This window comes from Chiloscyllium plagiosum, unplaced genomic scaffold (assembly GCF_037043375.1).
Source record: "Chiloscyllium plagiosum isolate Xiang-an unplaced genomic scaffold, Cpla_swu_hap1 HiC_scaffold_38, whole genome shotgun sequence".
Lineage (NCBI taxonomy): Eukaryota > Metazoa > Chordata > Chondrichthyes > Orectolobiformes > Hemiscylliidae > Chiloscyllium > Chiloscyllium plagiosum.
Window position 1 is genome coordinate 71285214 of NW_028270176.1, and position 8069 is coordinate 71293282.

General features: G+C 45.1%; 1 non-coding gene across 1 annotated transcript; it reads left to right on the forward strand.

Moving 5' to 3' along the window:
- Positions 1–7987: 7987 nt before the first annotated feature.
- trnal-cag (transfer RNA leucine (anticodon CAG)) lies at positions 7988–8069 on the forward strand. Its single transcript has one exon. It is a non-coding gene; the product is annotated as a tRNA-Leu (tRNA).

Below are 8069 nucleotides of genomic sequence, written 5' to 3' on the forward strand. Positions count from 1 at the left end.
AATAAGGTCAATCAATCGACCGACATAGACATTTCCTTATTGTTTGGGGGCTGCATAGCCTCACTTTGCACTGTGACATATTTTGTGATTCTGAGTGAAATCACAGTTAAACCAACAGAATATGGCAAGTTAGTCACAGGTTATATTGACACAGCCGGGACACATCTGTGCTACAGTGTGTCACACAATAATAGTGAAGACATTTTGAAATCATCCTCTGAGGTACAAGCCACCCGCCAGACGAAAAGCTGAAGACTGTGTGAGACTGCTGTGGTCAGCGCTAACAGAGCGGCCCAGTGGGGCGTATTGGGCTCATAACCAAGAAATTAATGGATTGAAAACATCCTCTACTCGTTGACAATTCCATGTTTCAGTGTGTGTACTGCCCCCTCCAGTGTTTCTCTAAAATAGATCTCCATTCTACGCATTGCGTGCTGTTTCATTTCTGCTTCCTTTCATTCAATGTATCAGAAATGAATATTTCATACTGATACACACGGGAAATTCACACAAATGAGGAAACACACTTGTGAAGTTCTGGAACATCTTTTCCTGTTCTCTGTCGGTGTGCTCTGATCTGATTCGCAAAATCTCTTGCCAGAGCTGGGAATAAACTGGTGAAGGTGAGATACATCAGTTGTAGAGTGCTCTATGCGCATGACGCCCTGCAGTTATTCCCCACGCCGTTTCACACAGCAGTGTTCTTCCTGTGAAATAAAAAGCTGTGAATTACAATTGAATCAATTTGTTGGAGACAGAATTGCGATACAGGGACATCTCCACATTATTAGGACATACATCACCAACTATGAATAACCACAGGGATATATAAGCGTCAGAGAGACGCTATGGACTCGATGGGCTAAACAGCTTCTATCGGCGCGTGAGTGACGCCACGGATTGATGCTGTCCCTCTTCCTGTCTCTGGGACAGAGTGGCTGATGGTGAAACAAAGTCTCATTGTTAACCCTATCTTCTGCGTTAAACTGTCTGCAGGCCCGCAGCTCAGGGACGTGGGGATGGCTCTCAGTGAGTGAGACTTTCAATCGAATTGTCTTTATCTAGGAAAGTTGGGGTTCAGATGTTCACTGCTGCCCGATTGCAGCAAAGAAGCCGATGTTCGTGTTACAAAAGCCTTTCTGCAGGATTGCTGTGTGAAGATGGATTTTGAACAGCAATCAGGCTGCACAAAAATGCCCTCACATGACTTTACCTGAGGGTGGAGAGTCCGGAGTACATTTGTGTCTTACCCACCAGCTCAACATCTTTATCGTTGGCTCAGATAAATGATATTTGCAGGAAGCTCCCAATCAAATTTGCTGATTCGCAGCACTTGATGGAACTGGCCGTGCCGATGACAGCGAGCTTTAGAGTGTAACCACACTTGCCTCTCCTCACACTGCTTGCCGGTGGAGGGAAATAGCTGAATACTCTGCCGATGGAGACAACTTAGTCCAAGCAGAAGGGATAAACAGTACTGTTCTGTGAACAAGGAGACAAAATGTCAAGGCGATATTCTGAAAACACTTTGATGCTTAAAAATCTGAGAACAAATTGGGATGTAGTTGGACCGACCGAATCTCAGCTGGTTTGGTGTTGGCAATGTAAGAGTGTCTACTGCATGATCTTCTCTCAGCAGCTTGTGTTAATGGGAGAATGTCTTACTTCAAGTTGCCATCGAGCCTTGGTTGTTTGACTTCACTTTTGCTCAGTCGTCCTATCAACTGTCTGATAAAAAGATGTCAATCATTAAGTTGCACCCTTTGAAATAACTTTGAGTTTTGGGGTCAGAAGTGTCATTGTAGTGGGCATGGCACAGTACCACATGTGGTGGAAGTCAAACAAGTGTTAGAGGATGTTCACCCACAGAATCGCACTCTGAATAAATCCACCATCTGGATATTCGCATAGTTCTGGGTGTGAAACTTTAGGAAGTGGGGACGTGAAATGATTGAAAACAGCGCTGAACAGGCTGATGAGAATGGTGTGGTATATGAGGAATATCAACAATTAAGGTCATTTGGAAAGTTGGGGCAGGACTCCTTGGAGAGCAGAAGGCCAAAAGCTGGCATTGTTCAACCTTTCCAAGACATGAGTAGGTTAGATAGAGGGAATAAGGAAGGGGGAATGCTCCCTACGCTTGAAAGGATCGAGAACGATTCGGCAGAGTTTTAAAGATATTAGTAAAAGAAGAAAATGTACATGAGGAGAAATGTTTTCACATCGGGAGTGGTTAGGGTCTGACATTGACAAAGACGCAGTTTCAATCGAGTTCTTGAAAAACTATTTCAATGTTCATGTTGAAAGTAAAAATGTGTAGATTTACAGGGAGAAGGCAAGAGAATGATACGAAAAGAAAAGCACATTTATCTCTGTTGAGAGCCAGCACAGCTAAGGTGTTTTGTGACACATTTGTGATTCTGACTGGAATCACAGGTCGACCAACAGGATGTAGGGAGTTAAAGAACGGTGATATTGGCAAAGCCGGGACACATGACACAACAGAAGGTTATCCAGCACGTACATGGCACAGGGAGGATGGCGCTGGCTGAAAGTCCTGCAGGATGTCCTGCGGATCAGACACAGGAAATTTCACTATTCGAATCGAATCAGCCCGATGAAGGGGAGCAAAGGAGCCGGAGGCGCCTGCTTCAGAACTCAATTACTAAAGAAGCTTAGGCTCGAGTCCCTCCACTGCAATTTCTGTGGCTGTGGCGTGTTCAAATAAAAAGCAGGACTGGGAGTTTGCTTTTTGGAGACGGGGCACAGTGTGCATCTTGACATGATCGTGTTCGCTTCCCACACGGTAAATCGCGGGCTCAAGCTGCTTTACGTTCCTGGCAAGTTGAAGTTTTAACAAATTGGGTACGATTCCTGGAGAGTTAACTGTGGTGTGGGAGAGTGCAGATTGTCTCAAAGTATCTGTGCTGTCATGGTAGTACTCGCTTCCAACCCCAAAAACCGCAAGCAGCTCTACTGCTGCTTTATGTTCCAGGCAAGTTCAGCTTGTACTGGAATCGAATGCAGACTGTTATTTCATCGGTGTTGTGAAACAAAGTCCTGCGGTGACTCGACTCGCCCTAATTTAGTTTTCTGGCGAATGGAAAAATCGTTCCGAAGAATTTCGGTGTTATATGTTATGGAATTTCTCCCATTTCCTTCATTTCCATCCTGGAAGGGACAGTCAAGACTGTGATCTAATCGAGACTGTGAGTGGTGAAATTCACTTTTAATGGCCCATTCTTATTAGTTCTTTCTTTCTCTCTTTGCAGCATTGTCTGTGAAATGGTGGTGCACGAAGTCTGCAGTATGTTTGAAAGAGTAGTTTGGAATTGCCCGATTGTTAGTTGTGAGATTACTTTGTAACTCATGCCATCGGGCTGTATCACATTTAGCATTCATGCATCTCTGTGTCTGAAAATGCATGAGGTATGCCAGTTTTGTTTGTGTTCCGTGTTAAATGCTTTCAGTTTTGCGATTCGCTCAAAACATTACGAGGTAACAGGGTTTCTGAGGTAACTTCCAGCAGCAAAAATCCTCAACTGAGAATCTGGGAAAATTTCACGGAGTATGGTCAGTCGGAGCAAAAGTCAGAAAGTCGTTCGTTTCTGCAGAGTTTCACAATACTACCTTTCCCGTAAGCAGTCGAACAGACTAAATGATAGTGCCACAGACTGCGACGGCAAGCCCCGCTAAAAAGTAATCCTTTAAAGCCGGTGTAAGCAACACAACGTTATTGCGGTACACCGCGTGGAAACAGATACTTCGGTGTATCTCGTCCATGCACACCAGAAAGCCAAAATTAAACAACTCCCATGAAACAACGAGCTATTGGAAACAGAAAGTTGAAAGGTCGAATGGATTCAATATTCAGTGCTGGATGCCACTGAGCAGCAGCAAGGGGGCCAGTGGCTTGATCCTGTAGTGTAGTGGTCCAGAGGTCCTAAATCATGTTTTGGAGCAGTTCGCACGTTAGTGGCTCATTCAATCAGTAACAGCAATGAAAGAAATTACACTCTCAGAGGAACCTCAGGACCTGTGCTTTCATAGCGTGGCTAGTATTAAGGTGCGCTACGAGATCTAAACCCCGGTGGAACTGAAACAGAAGAATTGACAGAGAGGCTATAGAATGACATCGCATCCATAAGGTTTTCTTTATATCATTGACGAGCAGGAAAATGTAAACGGGGAGGGCGAGTGGGGAAGTGAGGCAGTTGCAGCTCCTTCTTTTTGATTCACTCAGCAGCCAGAGACGTGAAGGTGACTCAGGCGTGAGAGTTCTTCACATCGAGAACAAAAAGCACTCAAGGGCAGTTAGCACCTCTTCCGAAGTGGGGGTGGGGTGAGGTAATTACCTTTTGACTTCTGTTACTATGTTCTGAAACTGCCTATTAGATTGAGGTGAACAGAAACTGCATTTCTAAAAAGCACCATGGAATTTAGCAAAATTTATTGAGTCGCTTATCGTCGATTCCCACACAGGTTTCCAATTCAGTTGGTATCCATATGGCTCATGTCCAGAATTGAACATCTCTGCAGCAAATTGCACAGTTAAGGTTAAAGGCAAGGAAAGTGACAACTCATACTGGCACCGAGGTTTGAGCATCCTCACAGTGTGCTCTGTCCTTCTTGGATTGTAATGCTACCTCCGGTTTTAGGGTGGAGAACATTCTTTGGAACTGTAATTCTGCAAAACAGACACAGTGACTGAATCTATGCTGCACGCTATGATGTGGAACACGGCCTGCTCAGGTTTGTGCATTTTCCCTGTAGTCCAGTGTGTTTCATGTTCCGTGTGAACTAGAAAGTTTCGAGCAATGGGTGGAATCATTTAGCAAAGCAAGAATCGAAATTGCAGTAATGTCAAGCAGCTCATGGTAATTTGACCAAATCAAAACCGATCATATGTTCTCACGCACTGACAGATACATTTTTAGCTGAAAAGAGTCTGAGAAGGTAGACTCAGCTTACCACTGATTTTTGTCTGGATTGATGGGCTGTCATTACCTGCTGCGAAATTGATATTGTAGCCGGGCACATCCCAGCAGCTGTGCGAGTCGGAGAGGGGTCAGGGAACCCTTTTCACGTGACTTTGCATCTGTTGTTATGCATGAGCACAATTGGAAGTGCAAGAAAACGGAGTGCGCGGCCGGCTGGTAGTGTGGCGGTGCGGTCGAAGGCGCTGGGTTAAGTGTCCAGTCTCGACCGAGGCGTCGATCCGACTCCCACCGCTGCCGTTTCTGCTAATCAACTCCAACGACGCCCCTTGTACTAATGCTGTTTCGACCTCGGCTGCGTTGCTGTTAAAACCGAAAATAAAATGGGTTTGCTTCCCAGAGAATTAACTGTGGTGTGGGAAAGTGCCGATTTTTCCCAAGTATCAATGCTGTGATGATCGTGCTCGTCTGCCGCCCGGAAAAACGCAAGCAGCTCTATTGTTGCTTTCCGTTCCAGGCAAGTTGAGTTTTGACTGGAACCGAATGGAGACTGTTATGTCATCGCTGTTGTGAAACAAAGTCCTTCGGTGACCCGACTCGTCGTTATTTGATTTTCTGGCCAATGAGAAAATCGTTCCAATGAATTTCGATGACATTTGTTATTAAATTTCTCCCATTTCCTTCATCTCCGTCCGGGAGACATCGGAAGGGAAAGGTAATCTAATCGAAACTGTGATTGGTGAAATTCACTTTTTATGGCCCACTCTTATTATGTTCTTTCTTTCTCTCTTTTCAGCATTGTCTGGGAAGTGGTGGTGCACTAAGGCTGCAGTATGTTTGAAAGAGTAGTTCGGAATAGCCCTGTTGTTAGTTTTGAGATTACTTTATGGCTCATGCCCCCGGACTGTCTCACATTTAGCATTCATGCTCGCTGTGTCTGAAAATGCATTTGGTTTGCCTGTTTAGTTTGTGTTCCGTGTTAAATGCTTTCTTTTTTGCGATTCGCCCAATACATTACGAATAAGCAGGGTTTCTGAGGTAACTTACAGCTGCAAAAATCCTCAACTGAGAATCTGGGAAAATTTCACGGAGCAAAAGTAAGGAAGTCGTTCATTTCTGCAGTGTTTCACAATGCTACCTTTTCCGTGAGCAGTCGAACAGACTAAATGATTGTGCCACAGACTGTGATGGCAAACTCCGCTAAAAAGTAATCCTTTAAAGCCGGTGGAACCAACACAACGTTATTGGGGTACACCGCGTGGAAACAGATACTTCGGTGTATCTCGTCCATGCTCACCACATAGCTAAAATTAAACAAGTTCCATGAAACAACGAGCTATTGGAAACAGAAAGGTTAAAGGTAGAATAGCTTCATCTTCAGTGCTGAATGCCACTGAGGTGCAGCACGGGCGGCTGGGGCTTGTTTCTGTTGTGTAGTAGTCTTTACGTTCGCCTTGCGCGAGAAAGTACCCCAGTTCAAAACAGGGCAGAAACTGCTTTGTTCTTCCACTGCGGACTTTTACATGGACAAGAGCTGAGCTTTCTTGCTTGCTTTCCCATCTGAAAACCTGCCTTCGAATTTGATTGAACAAATCTCCTCTCGTAGTGAAATGTAATGCAACTCCATTTAATTACTGTGAAAGCATTGTAAAGTTTTTCTCCAACCTGGTTCAGTTCAGATGCCATTCCTTTTAAGAGTGCAGTTACCGCCTTCTGATCCTTCCACGAAAAGCAGTACCGCATTTGCATTCCTTGCGCAGGCGGCCCGGTTCAAAGACAGGGAAGAAGCTGATGCGCTGGTGTCACAGCGCACCACGCATTCCTGAACTAGTCTGTCTGTCAAATGTACCCACAAAGTCGTCTCAAAAAGACCTCATTTGGAAGCTGTCTGTCGTTATTCAACGTGCGAGAGTTGGCACCAGAGGTCCTGGATCATGTTTTGGAGCTGTTCGCACGTTAGTGGCTCATTCAATCAGCAACAGCAATGAAAGAAATTACACTCTCAGAGGAACCTCAGGACCTGTGCTTTCATAGCGTCGCTAGTATTAAGGTCCGCCCCGAGATCTAAGTCATGTTGAAACTGAAACGGAGGAATCGACAGAGAGGCAACAGAATGACATCGCATCCATTTGGTTTTCTTTAAATCACTGACGAGCAGGAAAATGTAAACGGGGAGGGCGAGTGGGGAAGTGAGGCAATTGCAGCTCGAGTGAAATTCCTTCTTTGTGATTCACTCAGCAGCCAGAGACGTGAAGGTGACTCAGGGGTGAAAGCACTTCACATCGAGAACACGAAACACTCAAGGGCAGTTAGCACCTCTTCCGGAGTGGGGGTGGGGTGAGGTAATTACCTTTTGACTTCTGTTACTATGTTCAGAAACTGGCTTTTAGATTGAGGTGAACAGAAACTGCATTTCTAAAAAGCATCACGGAATTTAGCAAAATTTATTGAGTCGCTTCTCCTCGATTCCCACACAGGTGTCCAACTCAATTGGTATCCATGTGGCTCATCTCGGATTGTAATGCTACCTCCGGTTTTAGGGTGGAGAACATTCTTTGGGACTCATATTCTGAAAAACAAACAAACACAGTGACTGAATCTATGCTGCACGCTATGATGTGGAACACGGCCTGCTCAGGTTTGTGCATTTTCCCTGTAGTCCAGTGTGTTTCATGTTCCGTGTGAACGAGAAAGTCGTCCTGTCTCGAGCAATGTGTGGAATCATTTAGCAAAGCAAGAATCGAAATTGCAGTAATGTCAAGCAGCTCATGGTTATTTGACGAAATCATAAGCGAACCCATATTCTCACGCACTCACAGATACATTTGTACCTGAAAAGAGTCTGAGAAGAGTGACTCAGCTTACCATTGATTTTTGTCTGGATTGATGGGCTATCAATATCTGCTGCGAAATTTTCATTGTAGCGGGTCACATCCCAGCAGCTGTGCGAGTTCGAGAGGAATCATGGAACTCTTTTGATGTGACTTTGCATCTGTGCTCATGCACGAGCACAATTGGAAATATAAGAAAATGAGGCGGCAGGGCCGGCTGGTAGTGTGGCCGAGCGGTCTAAGGCGCTGGATCCAGGTTCCAGTCTCGAAAGGGGCGTGGGTTCGAATCCCACCACTGCCA